This window comes from Macrobrachium nipponense, chromosome 43 (assembly GCF_015104395.2).
Source record: "Macrobrachium nipponense isolate FS-2020 chromosome 43, ASM1510439v2, whole genome shotgun sequence".
Taxonomy (NCBI): domain Eukaryota; kingdom Metazoa; phylum Arthropoda; class Malacostraca; order Decapoda; family Palaemonidae; genus Macrobrachium; species Macrobrachium nipponense.
In genome coordinates, this window is record NC_061104.1 from 6,591,913 (window position 1) to 6,616,912 (window position 25,000).

Genomic DNA, 25,000 nt, shown 5'->3' on the forward strand with positions numbered 1-25,000 from the left:
GGGTCATTAAACTATGCTTTTATTCGCTGACATTAGCAAGAAATTTTACTATATACGTAGTTATCATTATATGAATCTGCGGGGAGTGTTATATATATATATATATATATATATATATATATATATATATAATATATATGAGAGGTAATTGTGCTCATGTTTTATCGAACTAATGGCGCTATTCGAAATAAATTTTTTTCCCAGTAATGATATTTGATTATGTAGTATGGTAGATAGTTAATGTTTTTCAGTCTTTAGAGTAGATCTCGGAGTCCAAAAGTCTGCCCCCCCCACCTCCTCCCCTGCTGTAGGCTATGTATGATCAAGTTTCGATGTAGTAAGTAAGAAGTTAAGGGGCACACACACACACACGCACACATATATATATATAAATTATATATATATATATATTTATATATTAAATATATATATATAGACACCTTGTTTTCTTTATGTTGAGTTGCACTTTAGCCCTACTAAGTAAGAATGCATTGCATAGTGATATGCGGCTCAGTGGCGTGATCGGTATGGTCTTGACCCGCCACCTCGGTGGCCGCGGGTTCGAGTCTCGGGCATTTCACTGAGGGGTTAGAGATGTGTATTCTGGTGATAGAAGCTCACTCTCGACGTGGTTCGTAAGTCACGTAAAGCCGTTGGTCCCGTTGCTGAATAACCACTGGTCAAAACACCATACAATACAAACAAAAACAATTACATAGTGATGGTCACGATATGCGCTCGTTCCCATATTCATAAGAAATTGTTGTAGTAGTATATGCAAGTTGGCACATTGGCTTATGAAAGTGACTGTAATGACTCACACCACCTCAATATTGAGTGAGAGCATCGCCTCTCTGTAAAAGCGGATATCCTGTACATTCGGAGATAATGCGTCTTAGCTAGGTACGTCGTTGGTACGAAAGCTTTCAGTTCTAACGCCATTCGTGTGCCTACGTCGTTATTCATTTTCGTCGGATACTGGTTATTTAAAGTGTGGTTGTTGTAGGGTCTTTATTGTTTTTCTTGTGTAAATTATTTTATTTTTAATTTTGTCATTCGCCGAATACTGTTTATTTAAAATTTGGTTGCTTCAGGGTCTTTGTTGTTTTTTCTTTTTTTGTTGCATATATATATATATATATATATATATATATATATATATATATATATATATATATATATATATATTCATGATATGGTTCATTTGTTTTAAGAACCAAACATTTGCTTGGCTCCGCTCAATGATGATTCACTAATTTAGGATTTAGTTGATTTCAGTGTTTTGATGATGAATGTTTTAATTCGATTCCTAATTTATATAATAGCTGCCTGTGACATATTAACGCATACGGTTACGAAAAGATTTTTAGTTGTTGTTGTTTGAGATTAATCAATGCTGGCCTTATGCCAGTACGGGCTCTTGCTCAGAGCAGCTTGTAAGTCATACGAATATTTTACAGGTGGAGAGGTGATTTTAAGGATATGTGTTGAGCCTTTATGTAGGTGAAATGTAACGATTTGAAAAAGTGAAAGGAAAGGTGAACAGGCAAGGTTACTACAAACCCCTTTAAACCCTAAGGTTACCCATCAGTAGGAGAAAAAGATCGATAGTAGCGAGTCCTGGCGAGTCAGAGATAGCTAGAAAGGATTTTAGGATTTCGAACAATAAGTTGATTTCAATGTTTTGATGTTGAATGTTGTAATTGTGACTTTCAGTGATACCCAATTTATATAAAAGATACCTCTGACATACTACAGTACTAATACTAACGCATACGGTTACGATATTTATTAGCACTTTCTTTAATATTTTTTTTAACCGCCTCAGTGATGTGATCGGTATGGTCTTGGCCTGCCACCTCGGTGGCCGCGAGTTCGATTCTCGGGCATTCCACTGAGGGGTTAGAGATTGTGTATTTCTGGTGATAGAAGTTCACTCTCGACGTGGTTCGGAAGTCACGTAAAAAGCCGTTGGTCCCTTTGCTGAATAAACACTGGTTCCATGCAACGTAAAAGCAATATATATACAAACAAACAAATATGATTATTTTAGTTTTAACTTCTATATCATTTACAATAACTTGGTTAGATTGCATTACTTTTGCTTTCACTGCCAAATGTCACGCGCTTCATTACTGGCTGTTCTGGGTACAACTGTCTCTAATTCAGCTTTAGTTCAAGCTATAAAAAGGGTAAGCCAGCACTCGGGAGAAATGTCAGGATCGTGCGGTGGCAGTGTGGCTTATTAAAATATAACACATGACGTTGTTATATAGTTATGAGCTCCGGGTTGTAATTACATTTTGTTTAGAGCACTGATTGGTAAATACATTGTTATATGCACTGAGTTGTAAATACATTTTCTTATGAGGACCGAGTTATTCTCTTTTATAAGTACTTAGTTGAAGGCATTAGAGAGTAGTTATTTTATGAACAGTTGAAGGCATTAAGGAGTAGTTATTTTATCAAGTACCTACATTTGAAGTCATTAGGGAGTAGTTATTTCATTAAGTACCTGCAGTTGAAGGCATTAGGGAGTAGTTATTTCATTAAGTACCTACAGTTGAAGGCATTAAGGAGTAGTTATTTCATTAAGTACCTACAGTTGAAGGCATTAGGGAGTAGTTATTTTATTAAGTACAGTTGAAGGCATTAGGGAGTAGTTACTTTATAAGTACAGTTGACGGCATTAGGGAGTAGTTATTTTACAAGTACAGTTGGAGGCATTAGGGAGTAGTTATTTTATTAAGTACCTACAGGTTAAGGCATTAGGGAGTAGTTATTTTACTAAGTATCTGAAAAAGGGCATTCTCTCCCACACACTTCCAGGGATAATTCCAGTTAAGTGTTTTATTGTCCACTAAGTATTTAAGCTACTAATGATTTGCCTTGTAAGACCACAATGTAGTCTTATTGCTGTTCAATTTTTTCGATGCATATAAAGGTGATTGCTATGGCGAGACAGAGAATCGATCAAGGATTTGTTATATGTTCTGAGAGAGAGAGAGAGAGAGAGAGAGAGAGAGAGAGAGAGAGAGAGAGAGAGAGAGAGAGAGCTTCAGTCTGAGAATTCTTGATGAAGTCGGCGTGCCCAGTCCTTACTACCCTTCGAATCTTATTATGTCCAGGCATAACTTTGGCTCATTGGATATTTGCTCGTCTCATCTGCCTTGTTTAACGGGATTGCCCACCAGAGTCTACAGCCTCGTAAACCATCTTTGACGTCATGCTCTTGGAAGAGTTCTGAGTGCTGGGGTCGCCCCCCCCCCCCCCCAAACCTCTTCCCCTTCCCCTTCCCCCTTCCCTTCCCCCCTCCCCCACAAACCTTTCAACATTGCCACTTCACATCACCAAAGCTTTTCTTCTTCTTCTTCTTCTTCTTGTGCACCATGACCTGGCCGAAATGGCTCTATCGATTTTTTTTTTTTTTTTTTTGCTTCATCTAAACCTTCTCCCGTAGGTGTCGGTAGTGCCGTCGGTGCGCCTCATGCGGTGCACTGTTAGCATTAATTTAAGGTTCTTTGCAGCGTCCCTCCGGCCCTTAGCTGTCACCCCTTCCATTCCTTTTACTGTGCTTCCTTTCATATTCTCTATCTTCAGTCGTCTTTTCCGCTCTCTCCTAACCATTGATCTCATAAGGCCATTGACTTGAAATTCAAGATTCCTAAGAATTTGGTGTTCATTAGGAATCAAGAGGAATTAAAGGGAAATACAGAAACAATGGTATCACTTATTAAAAAGAAAAAAAAAATTAATAAATAGGTAGAAACGCAACAAAACGCAAGAAGAATAAGATATTGGTGTAGACTGGTCATATCAGATTTCTGTATTGTGCAGTAAGTCGTGTTCATGTCTGCACATTCGTATAGGTTTAATCGCGGTAGGTAGATAAGACTTCCTTAAATGAAAACATCCCGATAGAGCGCTATCTGAGGCGGCGCAGACTACTACGACTTGTCAGAGATGAAACTGATAAATGTCCCGAAAATAGAGTCAGGTTACCAGATAAGACTCAGAGTACGTACTGGTATTTGTTGACTTGGGGCCAGGTGAGTAATTGATACGGCCTACCAATACAGGTGATATGTCGAGAAATCGGATTTGATTAGTCCCGTGATAGTTGAGAAGTAGTGGGATGGTTAGCCAGCTAAAGATGCCGTAAATTTGTAATGATAATAATGATAATGACAATTAAAAGCCACAATAGTGTAAAAATACATTATTGTACAATGCTAAAAATGACTAGGAAAGTCTCTCCCAGTCATTTTTAGCATTGTACAATAATATATTGTAACACTACTGTGGCTTTTAATTATTGATATTATAGCCTCGTTACTGAGGTTCCTTAGTTCATAATAATAATAATAATAATAATAATAATAATAATAATAAAATAAATAAATAATAGTAAATTAAATTTAAATAGTCTTTTCTACATAAACTGAATACAGTAGAAACAACCATTATTTTAAATGCTGCTGCCCTTAGTGACGGGCTAACTACTGGTGTCAAAACTTAAGCGACTCTACATATTGTTTTCAAGTTCACCTCAGTACATGTTATGTTTAGTCATTCATTTGGACTGAAGATGAACCCAGAGAACGGTTCGAAAGCTTTTATTAAGTGGTTATAAATTTTACACGAACTTTTAGCATTTTTATTATTGTGGACACCCCTCAATAGAACATAATAATAATAATAATAATAATAATAATAATAATAATAATAATTCAGTCTAGCGTCATATACACGGAAAATACAAAATAGAAACAATACAATACACACAGTCTAGGTACACGAGATAAAAATATTGCCATTATCCACAGTTGCTGAATTAGTAGTAAAAATAGGCATTATAAAAGGCAATGACAGTACTAATTAAACAGTACCAGTTAATGCTATTCCCATCGGAGGCAACTTGGTACCGTGAGGAATGTCATTAAAATCTGGACTTAGGACCATCCTTGTTTTGAGGTTTCACCGTACTTGGCTTCCTAAGATTTCTACGGGGTTTGTCTCCCCCTGACTAAAATTTTCAGTGTGGAATTTACACAAATATTGATGATTGTCACGGAATAGGGATTGGATTGTCACGGAATAGGGGTTGGATTGTCACGGAATAGGGATGGGATTGTCACGGAATAGGGATTGGATTGTCACGGAATAGGGATGGGATTGTCACGGAATAGGGATTGGACTCGTAACGTCCGAAGATCACTGTCGTCAGCTTCGGTCTTTATTGAATTTTTAATGTCGAAATGAATTAATACTGAATTCATTGCAGTAATTTTTTTTATCACAGCCAATTTGCTATGAATTCGTACTAAACATTGAATATATTTACAGACCTTATTTTCTGATTCCTAATTGCTATGAGTTCAGAGATGACTCACCGGGGTAATTTTATCTCGGTCTCGACTATAATTATTTGGAGAGTGTTACAGCATGAAAGATATGATTATAAAACTGCATTAGCGACTGTATAAACAGTTTTAAAAGAAGTGGTGACTGTTTCCATTCATTAGGCGGGATACATTGTGGTACCGCAGTAGTAATGCAAGAAGAGTGTGACGTGAATCTAAGACGGAGAAAGTATCGAAGCCTCTCCTTTCAAACTGGTTATATTAGGTTGCAGATTTTTTTTTATTTCCTTGATATCAGCCTCGTCAATAAACAATGGTATGATAAGTAGAAAGTGACGTGGCTTCCCTGCGAGAGAGAAAGTGTATATGGTTACTGGAGAGTTTTGTGGTTAATGATATGCCTTGGTTTTCACGAAAGCTGTTGTTTAGGGATATTATCATCATTGTTATGAATTAGAATACTGAAAATCCCCTGAATGAAATTCCTATTGCCGTTGTATCATCTCTGTTCATTGTCAGTTCTTCAGGTCTTAGCACATCCTGGTCCCGTAGGGGGGTGGCGCAGTCAGTGCCCCTCACGCGGTGCACTGTAGGCATTACTTGAGGTTCTTCGAGGCGTCCCTTCGGCCTCTAGCTGCAACCCCTATCATTGCTTTTACTGTACCTCCATTCATATTCCTTTCTCCCACCATCTTACTTTTCACCTTCATGTAACAATTGTTTCATAGTGCAGAGGTGGGGGAGGGGGGGGGATTCCCTCCTGTTACACCTTTGTAACCTTTCACTCCATTTTCCTTTCAACGCAAGTTCGAATCTCGGGCATTCCATTGACGGGTTAGAGATGTGTCTTTCTGGTGATAGAAGTTCACTCTTGACGCGGTTCGGAAGTCACGTAAAGCCGTTGGTCCCGTTGCTCAATAACCACTGGTTCCATGCAACCTAAAAACACCATACAAACAAACAAACAGACAAGCCTTTCAGCGCTGAATGACCTCATAGTTCCCTATGCTTGGCCTTTGTCCTAAATTCTGTATTCAGTTCAATTCTTAACACATCTGGATGTTTGGCCTAAATTCTGTATTCAATTCAATTCTTAACACATCTGGGTATGTCATTTTTATCGGGAGAAATGTTAACATTTTAGTTTCGTATTCTAGCCTTGCAATGGGATACTTTTTTTCCCTCTGACGACATCGGCAATGAAGAGGCTCCACTTGAGACTGGCGTCTGAAAACTCTGTTGAAAGCGACGCCCACCTTTGCTGCTACATCTTTCGAGTTCAAGGGGATGACGGGACATCTCTTATTTGTGCGAGTGAGGCTGGAGTTGATAAGGCATCATCTGCATTATTCGTGCGAGTCGGGTGTGTACCTACAGCCACCGGTGGCCATGGTACGGCCACCCTTCGTCACCGGTGACGTGTGCCTGTTAATTTGACATAATTGGATAGAAATGAGTAAATGAGGAATGCATGCGAGCCTGCAGCAGGATTAGTAAGTGCGCACGTGTGCCTTCGTGCTTGACAGTCTACCAAACTAGTGTGTATTCATGCATTTAAAAAAAAATAAATCTTGGTTGCCTACACTTGTTTTATGTCGCTCCGGACTTGTATGACAAGCAAACACAGCCGGATTTTTCATTAGTTTTGTGCCTTTGTGATGTAAGTAAAATCTAAAGCCAGAGAGAGAGAGAGAGAGAGAACATCATTAATGTCGGGTGATGTCATTCTCATCAAGGGAGCCTGCTCTCTTCATGAAGTCTGGGTCGAGTATGCTTTTGGGAGCCGTAGAGTGTATGAGTCTGTCGGCTCTATTATACTCCAGAGCGTAGAGCATTATGCTGATGTACCTGTTGTTTCTTTGGCACTGTTTTAATTGCTACTACTACTACTACTACTACTACTACTCTACTACTACTACTACTACTACTACTAGTGCTGTTGTTGCTGCTGATGCTGCCGCTGCTGTTACTTGAAAAACATCCATGATAAGGAATATCGAGTTTCATTCCAGTAAAATGACGGTTTAATTATTAGAATTACTTGGTGTTACTTGAAAAGCACCCATGATAAGGAGTATAAAGTTTTATTCCAGTACTATGGCAGTTCAATTATTAGAATTACTTGGTGTGTTACTTGAAAAACGCCCATGATAAGGAGTACCGAGTTTTATTCCAGTAATGACGTTTAATTATTAGAATTACTTGTTGCTACTTGAAAAAATCCATGATAAGGAGTACCGAGTTTTATTCCAATAATGACAGTTTAATTATTAGAATTAATTGTGTTGTTTTAAAAACGAGGATTCCCAACTTGACACCCGATCGTGAGTTGTTCGTCTCTCGGTGATAATTGCTTATCCCTTTTGAATTAACGGGGTCGATGAGCAATTTTTTTTTCTATTTTGACAGGTCAGCGCACCTCTTGTTTTCCATTTTGAAAATCTGGGGTAAAGGCTGCGCTTCATTTAAGATCTGTTGTCACTGGACCCTTTTCGGGCGAGGTTGATTGAACGGGAAGGTTTTGGCCTCTATTATTTTATTTGATTTTATTGGATACTTGGAGAATTTTATTTTATTTTATTGGATACTTGGAGACGACGAAAGCTCCCCCATCCCCTTTAGAGTTGCTTTTTTTGTTTTTTGTTTTTTTGTTTTTTTTTTGTAAACGGTTCTTGAAGGATTTCTTATTTTTTATGTTCTTTACACGTTTGGAATCAAGGCAATGTCTTGAGACAGTATGGATTAAACTACTTATTGTCCTCCCATCCTGAGGAACTCACGTTCGATTCCTTATACGGATGATTGACATTAAGTCGCAGGTTTCACATGCAAGGTAAAAAAAAAAAAAAAAAGCGCCCCAGTGGCGTGGTCGGTATGGTGTTGGCGTAACATCTTGGTGACCGCGAGTTAGATTATCGGGTATTCCATTGAGGTGTGAGAGATGTGTATTTCTGGTGATAGAGGTTCACATTCGACGTGATTCGGAAGTCACGTAAAGCCGTTGGTCCCGTTGATGAATAACCACTGGTTCCATGCAAAGTAAAAACACCATACGAACAACCATATGTAAGGTAAAGAATTTTACGGCAATATTTTACTAACTGAAAAAGAAATGAGATGAGAGAGTAAGCAAGGGAAGTTCTGTGTAAGTGAAAACACAAAAGTAGAGACACACGATTGGCGGACCCCGTAAGTTACTTACTGTCTTTGCAGCGTCCCTATGGCCCTATAGCTGCAACCTCTTTCATTCCTTTTACCGCACCTCCGTCCGTATTTTCTTCTAGCTCACTTTCTACCCTCCTAACAATTCCTCTTTATTACACTTTTCAAACCCTCTTACTTTGAATTTCCCTCCCAGCGCTGAATGATCTCATAGGTCCCAGCCCTTGGCCTTTGTCCTAAGATCTATATTCTGTTTTAGAGCCACCAGAAGTTGTAAACAGCAACAGTGTGGAAGAGCTTAACAGAACGCTAGACAAAATCATTAAGAGGACACTGTGAATGATCAGTAAAACTGGCTCCTATAGATAAGTGAGCACACGATGTCTCCTCGGATGGACTAAAAAGTCTTTGAGACATCCTAATCCTTGTAACTCCTTGTAATTCTATGAGTGGCGGAATTTTGCAAAGGCCTGTTTTCTTTGCTTGGCGTTGGCGACGACGATGGTGAGAATCGGTGTTATTTACGGCTAATTGCATCCTGCTAGGAGATATCAAATGAAGAACAGTCGTCTCCGTCAGTCGTTCGCTCTGTATACCCACTGTCGTCGCCTGACGGGATGTATGCCCTTTTTTTTTCGCCATTTGAAAGGTCATCTCGGAAGATAATTACGTTGGATTAGCTCACCATGAAGTGTTTAGATGGGCAAAAGGTCGCCATTTGTTGTGTTCTTTGTGGGTCTTATTTCAGAAAGCCTTACTCATAAATTTGAACATGAAACGTATGCATTAAGCTTCAAATGGCCTTTCAATATCCTCGGAATTTATATATTTTCATATTTATTTATATATTTTCATATTTCATATATGTTAACCGAAAGGGAATTTTTTAGTTGCTATTTTCGTCTTCTCGTGGATTCGAACCAGCGCACCGAGGAGAAATCAGGACTTCAGTGAGGTTACCGATTCGGCCAGCAAGTTTATATATGCATGTAGTGCTGATATTTATATTACTGTAATTAATAGCGTCTTGCAATTAGAAAAAAAGAGGCAAATAATAAGTTGTAGGTCGCCAAGTCAAGATTCTGTTTTTTATTACTATACTTTATATATTTACACAAGGACAATAGTAAATTAAAGGTGACAGACTTCACTAAAAATTTACTAGATGGAGATTAGATCACTTGAATTGAAGATTAGCACAACCAAGTATGTATTTATGCATGTTTGTGTGTGTGATGAAGCCAAAGCTATTGTCTAGCGTTTCTACAAATACCAACCTTATGACAAATATATGTGTGTGTGTGTGTGTGTGTGTGTGTGTGTGAAGTCGAGGACATCATTATCTGGAGTTACCGTGCCCTTACAAAACACTGATGTTGGGAGTTTTTTTTTTTTTTTTTTTTTTTTTTTTTTTTTTTTTATGGTAAAGAGGGTGAGGTACAAAATGTACTGAATAATGTGTCATACAGAAAGCCCTGGCACCTGACGTTTGCTGGAAAACGAGTAGCACGCAGGAACTGGAGACACAATGGGTCTTTAGACCTGTGTGAAATACTCTCTCTCTCTCTCTCTCTCTCTCTCTCTCTCTCTCTCTCTCATACGTATAGTTTATGTGGGTATTGATGTGGGGAACCGTTGCATAATGCTTTCCATGAAAGCTGCTTTGGGTATTATATCCCTGAGCTTAATGTGGGTGTTTGCGTCTGCATTCGAGAGAGAGAGAGAGAGAGAGAGAGAGAGAGAGAGAGAGAGAGAGAGAGAGAGAGAGAGAGAGATTAATATTTATTTACAGGTATGCGAAATTACCTTCGGAATATCAAAGGTGAACGAATTATTATGAGAATATTTTTGTATGCGATTGAATTTAAAATTGTTTGTGTTCGGACTCGAAAGGTCATTGAGAGAGAGAGAGAGAGAGAGAGAGAGAGAAGAGAGAGAGAGAGAGAGAGAGAGAGATCCACTCTTACATACTTTAGCTACTCTTCACTTATATACCCCCCCCCCCCGTCCCCTCCCCCTATCATACTTAATCAACCAATCATGATGATATCACCCTTTACAGTGTTATTAAAGGGAAGACGAAGGTAGTTTAATTTCTCTCTCTCTCTCTCTCTCTCTCTCCTCGGAACACTTCGCGCCAGTTTATTTATCGCCAAAGTTCATCCCCTGACATTTAAGGAAGATCGATTAGCTATACCCTGGCTAGGAATTGGAAAAGCATTCGCATCTTCCTCGTGCATGGCTTCCAGAAGATACCTAGAAAGTTCTAGTAGGTAAGTCGGTAACTTCACACACACATACACACAGATATATAAAAGCTCCTCAATGGCGTGATCGATTCTTGGGCATTCCATTGAGGGTTAGAGATGTGTATTTCTGGTGATAGAAGTTCACTCTCGACGTGGTTCGGAAGTCACGTAAAGCCGTTGGTCCCGTTGCTGAATAACCACTGGTTCCATGCAACGTAAAAGCACCATACAAACAAACAAACAGGTATATATATCTAGCTATCAAGATGGCGTCCAAGAAAAGGCAGCACGTATGCTAAACCCACAGTATATATTGCCGACGGCGTTTTGCAATATCTCTGCATCTTCATGGATGGAATTTAGAAAATCACATATAAAATATTATAAAAAAGGGGAAAAAGTAAAGTCATTTAAAAATCTCTACAAAAGACGGACATAACCTAGTACTTACCTACCTTCCTGCCTTCACACACACACACATACATACACATACACACACACACACACATATATATATATATATATATATATATATATATATATATATATATATATATATATATATATATATATGTGTGTGTGTGTGTGTGTGTGTGAGTGTGAAGGCAGGAAAGTAGTAAGTACTAGGTTATGTCCGTATTTATAGAGATTTTTAAATGACTTCACTTTTTTCCTTTTTTTTATAATATTTTATATGTGATTTTCTAAATTCCATCCATGAAGATGCAGAGATATTGCAAAACGCCGTCGGCAATATAAACTGTTGGTTTAGCATACGTGCTGCCTTTTCCTGGATGCCATCTTGATAGCTAGATATATATATCTGTTTTGTTTGTTTGCATTTATAGTATTTGCGTAGGATAGGATATAAAAATTGATCGCTAGTTGTCAAGGATACACCTTAAAAAAAAAAACCCTGTTTAATTGTCTTGAGAATTTTGTGTAGCAAGTATAGGATATTCTTTCTAGTCCCAGATTTCAGAGGTAGTATATATAGCATGACAGAATATGTATTCTTTACTGATATCAAAAGTATTTTACGCAAAACATTTGACGGCAAGTCTTTTTAATTCAGTTTCTCATGATATTCCCCTTTTGATTTTCTTTTAACTTTTTCTGCGATAAATTTAATGCAAGGGTTGTCGACTAATGTGATTAACACATTGATGACTGGGCTCTCTCTCTCTCTCTCTCCCTCTCTCCTTCCTTTCCAGGCATCTTTTGTAATTCCATTTCGGTGTAATCGCATCACCAGCCAGAGGCCAATTGAGGTAATCAGTCACCATCTCGGCGATTTCGAATTCAAGGAAAAGCTCCCAAAATAGCTGTCGCTCTCTCTCTCTCTCTCTCTCTCTCTCTCTCTCTCTCTCTCTCTCTCTCTCTCTCTCTCTCTCTCTCTCTAGGAACCCTACGGAGGAGGAGGTGGTTTTCTAGGTAAATCTCTTCTCTCAAAGGAGGTTTCTCTCTCTCTCTCTCTCTCTCTCTCTCTCTCTCTCTCTCTCTCTCTAGGATCCATACGGAGGTGGAGGAGGTGGTGGTTTCTGGGTAAACCTCTTCTCTCAAAGGGAGTTGATTCCAAGTTCCCCGAGTGGCATTGGCTGGCGTTAGCTCTCGAAGATGTCCTTGTGTGTTTAATATATGTTGAGTCGAGCTGTTTGTAAGGTGGCGAGCAGGAGTTTCTCTCAAGAGTTGAAGCGAATCATGCGTCTAGTCTGACTTATGTTATGAAAGAGTATAGTTCTTGATATGAAGCCCCATGAATGGGGCAGGAAAAGGTTTATGGTCTATATAACCGCATTTCAGTTTAGAACAGATAATTGAGAATATAGGGTTATGAGGGCAGTCTCTCTCTCTCCCTCTCTCTCTCTCTCTCTCTCTCTCTCTCTCTCTCTCTCTCTCTCTCTCTTTATTTTTGATCGCCGATGACCGTCGTTGATCATAGGAAATATACGAGAGGGTAAAAATGAACTAGAACTTCTTCACCTTGGAGTGAATGTGTCGCATAAATCAGTTTCCAGAAATAAGTTTCCAGACATCAAGATTCATCAACTCCTTTTGAATCTATCGCATTTCCAGACTTTCCATTTTTCATGTGGGCGGGTAAGGGGGGGGGGGGGGAGTGAGGTGGGGGTTAGTGGATGCGTTTTCCACTGGGATTAGTCTGACTGGAAGGTTTATTTGTAACTTCATTATTCCCGAGACGGACGTGGCAGATGGAATTACTAGTTCTTTTTTCTCTCCGTTTCTTTCCACCCTTTCTTTTTCTTTGTTTCTTTCTTTCGAGTCCCTGGGGGCGCGAGGAGTGAAAAGGAGGGTGGAGGAAATAGACCCGGAAGGGAAAATGGAAATTGTGGGATTTGCATTTTTATGGAAAATTGTTTTTCTTCGCTTTTTTTCCACCCCGAGAAATTTAGGTTTTTTCTCAGGTTTCAGGGGATTTTCTTTTTCCCTTTTTTTTTTCTCTCCTCACAAGGCGAAAGTATATATATATATATATATATATACATTTGGCTGATACCAAAACAAACCTTTACACTTTTAAAGTTGAATTCAATCCTGCTGTGTCGAGAGAAATTCTTCGCCCGTGAGGAAGGGAGTGTTACAAGGGGAAGTCTTTACTTTTATCTTTTAGAATTTTGGTCGTTCTATTTCTTGTTATTTTTCGTAACCATTTCCTCGGTGACATAGACGGTATATATTTGAAGTATTGCGGCAAATTAGTAATAACTTGAGACCAGTAATTATTCGTAAAATGCTGTTATATGAATTTTAAAAGCAGCAGTTCAGTAATAGTTCCGGATCAAGAACGTACGGCAATTTATGAACTTCCTGGCTACTTCTATATTGAATTATGAAAATTCGTTGGATTTTTGCAACATTCAGGTTTGGTTATTGATATCGGAAAGTGGATGTGAATCTTTAAGTACGTAAAATTTCGAGATTGAGAGAGAGAGAGAGAGAGAGAGAGAGAGAGAGAGAGAGAGAGAGAGAGAGAGAGAGAGAGCGCAAAGACATGGTTGTTAGTACCATGTCGAAAAGTATACCAACGTTTTTAAAAATTGAAGGCGTTGACGATGTAATCATCCCACGATGGTGGAACGCAAAACCTTCATGATGCTCCCCTCTCTCTCTCTCTCTCTCTCTCTCTCTCTGGTCTTCGGAGTGCAATAGTACCACTTTTAGCTTGCACGCATGCGTAGGAGAGAGAGGAAGCGGAGACATGGTTGTGTTGGTACTATTTCCAAAAATGTACGAACGTGTGATTGGAAATGGTTGGCGTTGACGAAGTAATCATTCCAGTTTGGTGAAACCTTTTGCAAAATATACACGATGCTCTCTCTCTCTCTCTCTCTCTCTCTATTCTTAAACCTCATCCACCTTCGGAGTAGCGTCGAGAATGTCCGCATCTAAAAAGTTACCGCGAACCTCGAGGCTTGAAAAGAGCCGCCTCCCTTTTGGGAATCGAGTGGGTCAGTCGGTTAGAACAAGAGTCGAGGGAGATTATCTCGGAGGTTCTGGGAACTTGTTTCGTCTTAGGCCTAGTAGGAAATAATGACCGTAAGTTTTCTTCGGAAGCTTGCTCTGTGTTGTCGGGCTCAAAAGGCCTATAGCCGCGTTCATAAAGGCATTCGCAGAGGTTAGTTCTTTCGTGGCTTTTTTTTTTTTTTTTTTTATTAATTTTTTTTCAAGACTTCCCACACGAGTTGAAAGATGACGTTGACATTCGCGTCTGTCTGCGTTTCTGTCTCTCTGAATTTGTGGTATAGTAGATTCACATCAACCGTGCATCTGATGTCTAGGCCCGTCCCGTAGTCTCTCGAGAGAGTTCACATAGGCAGGATATATGTTCCACCTCTCCTGAGGGATACTATTGAAAGACGTTTCCGTCAGGAGAGGTGGAATGTACATCCTACCTATGTGAACTCTCTCGAGAGAGAGACTAAGAGTTTCCAGCCCTGTCATTGGCTTATCAACAGCCAATCAGGAGCGTCGTAAGGGACTGGCCTAGACATTAGATGCACGGTTGATGTGAATCTACCATAATGGTGTATTGCAAGAGCCAGTAGAGCAGAGTTTGGTGGGGTTAAATGAACGAATCGAGGTAGATTTTTGGGAAATTGGTCAAAGGTCAAGGTCAAGGGCCTTTGACGGTTGAAGTGCTTTATGGTTGCTATACAATTCTGTTGTTCTTTTCTTATTAGAAGTTCCTCGCTGGACGAGTGGTTTTCGTGCTCTGCTGCCAATCCGGTGGTCCGAAGTTTGATTTCCGGGCCAACGCGGAATCAGAGGAATTTATTTCTGGTGATAGAAATTAATTTCTCGATATAGTGTGGTTCGGATCCTACAATAAGCTGTAGGTCCCGTTACTAGGTGATCAATTGGTTCCTAGCCACGTACAAATATCTAATCCTTCGGGCCAGGCCTACGAGAGCTGTTAATCAGCTCAGTGGTCTGGTAAAACTTAAGATATACTTTTTTTTTTCTTATTAGAAAATTTAAACAGCTATATATAAACTCCACCACGTTCGACATTTGAAGGTCAGGGTTAGAGAGAGTGAAAATCTCATCAGAAAATGCAAGAATTGTAGTTCATGTAGCCACTATTGAGCAGTCTGAGCGGAGACATGTTATTGACAGTCAGCTCTAGTTGATAAATCCTTTACCTGGTGCAGAGCACACTACGCGCGGTAAAGGATTTTTGCCTAATGAATTTTCATTTTTCCCCATTTCCTTTGTATATTGCTGCTAAGGTTTCTTTTTTCATGTGGGGGTGGGCTTGTAGTTCTTGATGGCCTTTTCTTGTCGGACCATATTTAGATTTTTCTTTTATTATTTGTATTTTATTTTCTATACGTTTTTGGCGGTATAATTGTTCCGTGTTATTTGGTCTCCCATTTTGTGTACAGACTTTGTAGTCCTTTATTCATTAGGCATTATTGTGTAGTCTTCAAGTTACTAGAGTTTTTTTTCTGTCAGGAATACCCCAAAAAATTAATCATGATGGAAGAGAACCTTCACAAAAAAGCTTTTGTATTTTGTGCAAATGGCCCTTGATTATTTATTCATTCAATTCATACTTATAAGACAATATTTATATGACAATTTTTACTTGGGCTAATATGACAATTTTTACTTGGGCTAACCGTTGAGAATCGTTGCACATTTTCTAAAATGTGACGCAGTTGTTTGAAATAGTTTTTTTTTTCTCAATTCGTATTTGTAGTCATAAGATATTTGTCAGGTCTTCCCAATGGTAAAAACAAAGTCTTTGCACATTTCTTTTTCATAAAAAGTCTGCACATTTCTTTGTCAGGTAGGTGGTATGTTAAGTTGAATCTTGATAAACAAATTTTAAGGCTCCATGTCAATAGCTATTTCTTCCTAACGTATTTACCCATTGACATAACCATTGATTATTTGCCCAAATAGTGATATTCTGTTATTACTGCAGTAACAACTGATGACTTATCCATCCATCTTTTCATTTTTAGATGTGTGAGGCTAGCAGCTGATAGTCTCCGCCCGCAGTCATGCTCGGTGAGTACGCAAGTCGTGGTTTAATCGCTCTAGCACAGGCTTCAGAACTGAAGCTTAGGTTGCGTAACAGAGAGAGAGAGAGAGAGAGAGAGAGAGAGAGAGAGAGAGAGAGAGAGAGAACGTCTGTCGAGTGGTTGCACCCAGACTTGGGTGAGGGTTACCATTGGTTTTTCTGTTTTGATGGTATGGTACTATACTTCTTGATTGAGCAATGGAACACTACCAGTGTTTCTGCCTCTGTGAGAGAGAGAGAGAGAGAGAGAGAGAAGAGAGAGAGAGAGAGAGAGAGAGAACACGTCTCTCGAGTGGTTGCACGCAGACTTGGGTGAGGGTTACCATCGGTTTTCCTGTTTTGATAGTATGGTACTATACTTCTTGATTGAGCAATGGAACACTACCAGTGTTTCTGCCTCTGAGAGAGAGAGAGAGAGAGAGAGAGAGAGAGAGAGAGAGAGAGAGAGAGAGACTACTAAACTAGTCCACAGCAAAAGCCACATTAACTAAATGATATTTTGATGATTATATAACATTTCGCCCAGTGCGTTGTCGAAGTTAGTGACTTTTTTTTTTTTTTTAATTTCCCAACTGGTGGTATTATATTCAGTAAACGAAGCGTCAAAGGTGGTGGATCATACGACTGAAATAAGAGAGAATCGTGACTGATTGAGTGAGTGAGGGAGGGAGGCTGTCGCGCTCACAGATTGGAAAAATGTAAAAAAAAAAATATTCCGGATGAGCCTCTCCCAACTAATAATTAAATTTATTTTGCTGCCCAGGTTGGAAGCAGCTATCTTAGTTCGCATTTTTGCTTGTGCAATAAAAGGTTAAATGTAATGAAGAGTCCACAGTGTTATCATTGTTAAAAACTAATGTAAAACTTTAAAAAAAAAAAAAATTTTAAAAGCTTTGTAAAAGATTTCGAACTACTATAGTTTTTTTTTTTTTTACACGAGCTTTTAACAATCATATTATTGTCGACCCTTTAGATAATTTTATGAGCTTTAGTAATGTAGATAGTTGTGCCCCGCCCCCTCCAGCTTACTCGTTGTGCGTGCTGAATTCTACAGTCAAATGGGGCGTTGTTTCACCTACGAAAATTTAAGTAAATGTTTTATTTTATTAAAAATAAGTTTTCTGTACTGTTTAACGTGCACATTATTTATCTTTACATTTTCATTCTAGTAAATAAGTCATAAATATCCTATCCTAAAATTCTTGTAACTTTAAAACTTGACGGGAATTACTTTTTTCAGATATTTCTAGGATTTTTCATAAACCTATCATAGCCACCCCCCAAAAAACAAGAACAACAAACAACAACAACAAAGTAGTTTGTAGGCTTACTCCCCGAGCAAGCGAAAACAACAATAATATTGTAGTTTTTATGGTTAGAGTACTCCGTCTCGTCTCGTGTGCGATACGCGAGAAAGTGCGTAGTTGACATCCTGGGGTTTCCACCCGAGAGGATCCTACTTTTCCCTTGGCGATGTGGCGGTTTGCGCATCCAGATCGTGTGGGTCACGTGACTTGGTGGTTTCGCCGTGTGGCTTTGGTTTCTTGGTTCCGATGATATGGCGTTGGTCGCCTGGTTTAACGTATCAACCGTCATGGAGTGCGTTGTTGGTCTCTCTTCCTTAATAATAATAATAATAATAATAATAATAATAATAATAATTATAATTATAGTAAAAATGGGAAAGTAAATTTACAGTAGTATGCCTGTTTTATTTTATATAAAATATGTCATCGATAGCTATCTGCTGTTTATATTTTAAATAAATTCAAACAGGCATACTACTGTGGGTTTACTTTCTCATTTTATTGAATTTTCTTTGAATAATAATAATAATAATAATAATAATAAACTATATTACTGTGTAAAATATAAAAGCAAAGATTTTACAACATCAGTGTTTTATTGCACAAAACTGGTTTTCACGAGATTGTGAATTTCTTAGCAAGAATAATAGTAATAATTATCAAGACTGTGAATTTTTTTTGCAGTAATATAGTAATGATGGTAATAAACTGTATTACCAAGTAAAATACAAAAGCATAGACGTTCCAACAGAGCGTTATATTGCACACAACCTGTGTTTGACGAGATTGTGAATTTCTTAGCAATATAATAATAATAATAATAACAATAATAATAATAATAATAAAATAATAATAATAATAATAATAATAATATAATAATAATAATAATAATAATAATAAGAAAATAATAATAATAATAATAATAATAATAATTATCGAGATTGTAAATTTTAAGCAGTAATATAATAATAATAATAATAATAATAATAATAATAATAATAATAATAATAATAATAATCTCAGTGGTGTCTGCGGATGTGGTTATCATTCTTGATTAGCAATCGCTATTTTTGTCGTTATTCTTGGAAATAAAGGTGTGGTGTGGAGCGAGTCTCAAATACACTAGCAAGAGTGAAGCGATTATACTACTTTCTGGTAATAATTATATTTCTGCCAAATATTATATCCATTAGTAAAGTAGGTAATTACAGTTAGGAAATATACTTAAGTCAGAGGTTATTGGATATTAAGCATCATTGGTGTTAATATCATATTAGTATTTTAAGGAATATGATCATTTTAATACGTTTGTGATGAAATCTACGTTTTCTTTGCGTTCATTGTGTTTTCTTTGGAAAAATACTCAAGCCAGAGGTTATTTGATGTTAAGCATCATCATTGGTGTTAATATTATCATAGCATTTTAAGGAATATGATCTTTTTACTACGTTGTGATGAAATGTGTTTTCTCTGGATTCTTTGTGCTTTGTTAGGAAAAATACTTAAGCCACAGTTTATTTGATATTAAGCATCATTGGTGTCAGCATCATCTTAGCATTTTAAGGAATATGATAATTTTACTACGTTGTGATGAAATTTTTCTTAGCGGCGACTAAGGTAGATATATACCCTCAGAAATCGCGGTGGGAAACTGCGGTGTATTTCTTTATGCTGAACTTCGTGGAGAAACATTTAAGCTGTTAAGTACATTTTCAGCTACCATTTTGAGTGTTCATGTAAAAGTGCATGGACATGTCTGGTATCCATGAATGATCTCATTATAAGTATTTTTTAGATATAACTTAACTAAATATGTTTATGATTTTAGTCAAAATGCTCATAGTTCGTGTATGAAGTGGAGTTTAAATTTCATGGAAAACGTTTCCGGATTTTTCAGTAGACGTTTAGGATACATAGAGTGAGTATGATTGTATTAACTAGCTGTTTTGTGGTGTATATAGCGTTAAAAAAAAGTGACACAGACGCCCCTCTCCAAGAAAGATTAATACGCATAAAGTCGCTGGAGAAAAAATCCCGAATAATGCAGTGGCTGCTTAAGCCTATCTTCTTCCAAAGTATATGTAAATTTTTTAATGTGAATTGGAATTTTTCAATTTTTGCCATATTTTTCGAATTCTTCATTATCGTGGTCCACCTTATCGGACCTCAGGTCGGGTTCTTTGATGTGTCAGTTAAAATTCATAGTTCTTTTGAAATACTTGTGCGCTTGTGTTTTCACTGTTTTGAATGGAAGTGTCTTTGTCTCCTTAGTAGTATCCAAAGTCTCACTCCTTTTAGTTTTCTGTAAAAGAAAACTCTTGAAATGGCTTTTTGTTTGTCCGTCTAAAAAAAAACTACTGAGGCTAGAGGGCTGCAAATTGGGATGTGGATCAGCCACCCTCCAAACATCAAACGTATCAAATTGCAGCCCTCTAGTCTAAGTAGCTTTAATTTTATGTGATGTTTTAAATTTAGTCATTATCGTGCGTCTGGCACCGTGATAGGTGCCAACCGCACAGGCCACCACCATGCTGGCTGAAAATTTCATGGCCAAAGGATTGGCTATTTTTACGTAGCTAGGAACCAACTGGTTACCTAGCAACGGGACCTACAGCTTAGTGTGGGATCCGAACCACATTATATTGAGAAATGAACTGCTAATCACCAGAAACAAATTCCTCTTTTTTCACGTTGGCAGAGAGGAATGGGCTGCTGCTCATACAGCATTATACGCTGTACAGAAAACTCGGTTCCGCGTAAGAAACTTCGACGTATTTTTTATTGTTTAGTTCTTGAGTCAACTTAAACTAAACTCTTGGCGCTGTCTGCCTACTACTATACATACTAAAAGAGGCAGCCACGTGAACTCCTCCTAAACAGGCGGTGAATTCGCCAAGACTAATGTATCCTCATCATCGTCAAAAGCGCAGCGAAGCGTCTCGCCCGAGATTGTTAGATATGACTTGCTTTGATTTCCCTCCCTCTCCGAAGGCCGCCCCTTTTGGGCCCGGGTTTTGTCACGGGCGTAGTAATCCTTTGCAATTACCGGGCAGAGGGAAGAGAAAGTTGTCTGAAGTCAGCAGAGCATGTACCGAGTCCCCCCCGGGGTCCCTCAACTCTTGCCACCCCCCCACCCCCCCCCTCCCCCTACCCCCACCCCCTTCCTCCTTCTTTCAGAAATGGGCAGGTGTACGTAATCCTTCATGGGGAGGTGACTTTGGCGTAATACCTCTCTCCTTCCTGAGACGGATGCGAGATAGACTGACTGACGCTCCCTTAAAGTACGTAACTCCGGTAGCTGTAGGAGAAGAATGGGGAATATTTTACCGTTTTTGAGTTCCTCGTTGGACGAGTCGGTTACCACCAGCTCGCCTACCGATTCGGTTGTCGCGAGTTCGATTCTCCGCTCTACTAACGTGGACTCAGACGAATTTATTTCTGGTGATTTGAAATTCATTTCTCGATATAATGTGGTTCGGATCACACAATAAGCTGTAGGGTCATGTTGCTAGGTAACCAACTGGTTTCTATCGTTCGAGTCAGGAGAGCTGTTAATCAGCTCAGTGGTCTGGTTAAACTAAGATATACTTACTTATTGTTTTTGAGAAGATTAATATGTTTACAAACGTCAACATTGACAGTTTATATAATAATGTTCTTTAATCCTGCATCATATTCTGTTTTAATGATTTACACAGTCTGCCGTCGGAACAAATATAGGGTCATGGACGCCTTTATATTCACAACTACTAGTTTCGTTATTCGTTTAATGCCATTTACACTAAGGATATGGATAGAGAAATTGAAAATTAATAAAAGCATTGTAACATCTAACCCAGACTGATTATGTCGAAAAGATGGAAGCTGTTCTCTCTGACAGTTAAAAATTTATGAAGTGTCCTCAAGAAATATATATATATATATATATATATATATATTTATATATATATATATATATATATATATATATATATATATATATATATATCTAATAAAAGGAGCCCATAAAAACACCAAAATATAAAGAGAATAGGACTATATTTCAGAGACTGCCGTCTCCCTCTTCAGGTAGTTGAATGAGAAAAGTTTACAGAAAAGGTGGTATTTATACCAAGGGGTCCATCCACGGCAAGCCAATTTAGGTCACCCCCGCTGATAATCTTTTTAATATTATATATATATATATATATATATACTATATATATATATATATATATATATATTAATAGATAAACAAATTTGAAATACAGAAGACAAGAATAATTACTATTACTACTACAACGAAATTACGAATTGCGATATTGTTATTATTAGCAACAGCACAGTTATTGCTGTCTTGAGTACTCGCAGAGTCGACCTTCCGTGTATAAATTATGACGTGATAGTGACGGTATCGGACATGTTGGCCGTGTGACATTTTGACTCGGATGCTTGTTACACTCGGTGCGAAATGAGGTGATGTTTTTATTGTTAGGTCATGTTATCTTGTGGGGAACATGGGCTCTCGCCACTTGAACCCTCCGTACGCGGGGGCAGTGCCGTCAGTGCACCTCGTGCAGTGCACTGTAGGTATTACTTAAGGTTCTTTACTGCGAGACTTCGGCCTCTAGCTGCAACCCCTTTCGTTCCATTTACTGTATGTCCACTCATATTCTCTCTCTTCCACCTTACTTTCCACCCTCTCCTGATGATTGTTTAATAGTGCAACTGCGATGTTTTCCTCTTCATCGTCAATTTCCGTTTCAGCGCTGAATGACCTCATAAGTCTCAACGCTTGGTCTAAATTCTATAATCTACACTTCTATGACCGCAATTAGCTCCACAACGTGTCTTGGTGGCCGATACTATAGTAGATTCACATCAACCGTGCATTTGATGTCTAGCCCAGTCCCTTAGGACGCTCCTGATTGGCTGTTGATAAGCCAATCACGGGGCAGGAAACACTCGGTCTCTCTCGAGAGTTCACATAGGCAGGATGTATGTTCCACCTCTCCTGTAAGAAGTATATCTCAGGAGAGGTGGAACATAGATCCTACCCATGTGAATCCTCGAGAAAGACAGAGTTTCCATCCCTGTGATTGGCTTATCAACAGCCAATCAGGAGCGCCGTCGTAAGGGACTGGCCTAGGCTTCAAATGCATCAACCTTCAGAAGAAGTGGAACATACATCCTTCCTATGTGAATGGCTAATCAGGAGCGTCGTAAGGGACTGGCCTAGACATCAAATGCACGGTTGATGTGAATCTATTATAGCCTACTGCCTTCCGCCCAACCCAGAGCAGTACGGGAGCTGTGACAAACGCGCTATTGTGCTCGCGTGTGCGTGCGAGAACGCCGGGCCGTTTATAGTCTTGAGGAACAGCGCCCCGCGCATGCGCGTGCAGGGCGCCGTAGCGGCAGGTGCTGGTGGCTGTCACGGAAGGGTAGATATTCACCTCGGATGGATAGATCAATCGCTTTTATTTGCAGCGCCAGCTCGCCTCTACCCCCTCTCCACCCCCTTCTGTTCCCTATGCCTTTTCTTTTGCCTTGGTTTTTGTATTTACTTCTTTTCTTTAAGTCTTGGCTTTATTTGCCTGTTTACACTGTATTATTAGTTTTGAAACACTCATGTGTTAAATTTTGTACCATTTTTTTTATCCTTCCATTATCCGATTTTCTCTATCGATTTATTCTGCCGTTTTTATAAGTCTTCTTTACTATTGTCGCTGTATTTTTCTGCCATTATTACACTCATTATCCCTCCTTGATCTCCTCATTCTCTACCTGTGCATTATCCTAAGTACCTCTCGTATCAAACTTCACTGCACATCATTTTGTACAATCCTAACGCCCTCCTCGACCATCGCGTAGGATGCCTCTCACACTACCCTTATTCACCTTTTGATAATCCTTCCATTATCCCCGACTCTTGATGAATCCTCATTAACCCCACTCCCCCTTCCCCCCTTCTTATCCCCCCCCCATATCTATTCATTCTTTTCTTCCCACTGAAGGAGGAGTTCGCAGCCGGGAGTTCCTGTTATATACTTCTGTTTGGGGGGATTCTGGGTTCATGCTCCGTTGATTCTGTACACAGAGTCTCTCTCTCTCTCTCTCTCTCTCTCTCTCTCTCTCTCCTCTCTCTCTCATCTCTCTCTCTCTCTCTGGCTCTTCTTTTCATTATTGGCTGTTCGGGGATGATTCTTTTGTTGAGGGATTTTTTTTTTTATTCCTCGTTTCTTGTCTTGGTCTTGACTTTTCTGCAAAAGAAAACTATGAGCTGGCTTTTTCTCTCCGCCCTCAGACCATAAGAAACGACTGAGGCTAGAGGGCTGCAAATTGGTATATGTTGGTCATCCACCCCCCAGCCATCAAACATACCAAATTGCAGCCCTTTAGTTTCAGTATTTTTTTTAAATCTAAGGTTAAAGTTAGCCATGATCGTGCGTCTAACAACGCTACAGGACAGACCACCACCGGGCCGTGGTTGAGTTTCATGGGCCGTGGCATATACAGCAATATATGCTGTACAGAACCCTGTAGCCTCAGTAGTTTTTTTAAAGGTTCAAGTTAGCCACGATCGTGCGTCTTGCAACGCTATAGGACAGACCGCCACCGGGCCGTGGCTGAGAGTTTCGCGGGCCGCGGCACAGACAGCATTATATGCTGTACAGAAAACTCGATTGACTTCGGCGCATTTTTACTTGTTACTTTTATTTTCTTACTGTGTTTTACTTGTCATGTTTCTGCTCTGTAACCCCGGTTTTTTTCCTTTCCTTACACACACACACACACACACGTACACGTACAGAGCACCCAGAATCCCCTCATTACCAGTGTTTACTTTTAATCAGCGCTGGGAAATTCGTCGTCAATCACACATTTCGTTTAGGGAGAAAAATCTGACGAGGTAAGTTTATGGATCCCATTTTCTATATCATCCAGAAAAAAAAGTAACGATTCGTCAAAACGAGCTTTTGTTTATACCGTCCCTAGCACCAGTTTCATGTGGATAGACTGTTTTTCGATTTTCAACGGTCTTTGGTTAAAGGTGATCATTTCAGCGTAGTACTATAGTAGATTCACATCAACCGTGCATTTGACGTCTAGTCCAGTCCCTCACGACGCTCCTGGTTGGCTGTTGATAAGCCAGTCACAGGGCTGGAAACTTATTCTCTCGAGAGAGTTCACATAGGCAGGACGTACGTATGTTCCACCTCTCCTGAGGGATACTTTAGAAAGACGTATCCCTAAGGAGAGGTGGAACATGAATCCTACACATGTGAACTCTCGAGAGAGTCTGAGAGTTTCCAGCCCCGTGATTGGCTTATTAACAGCCAATCAGGAGCGTCGTAAGGGATGGCCTAGACGTCAAATGCACGGTTG

The 25,000-nt window shown here is 39.1% G+C and overlaps 1 protein-coding gene across 4 annotated transcripts in view; it reads left to right on the forward strand.

The window, feature by feature from the left end:
- Positions 1-25,000, forward strand: part of LOC135214023 (ras-specific guanine nucleotide-releasing factor RalGPS1-like) — a 210,372-nt gene that overhangs the window by 12,928 nt on the left and 172,444 nt on the right. For all 4 annotated transcript variants that reach the window (XM_064248133.1, XM_064248134.1, XM_064248135.1 and 1 more), the window contains exon 2: positions 16,267-16,312. The gene's annotated coding sequence lies outside the window, so the exon portion shown is untranslated. The remainder of the gene's footprint in view (positions 1-16,266; positions 16,313-25,000) is intronic.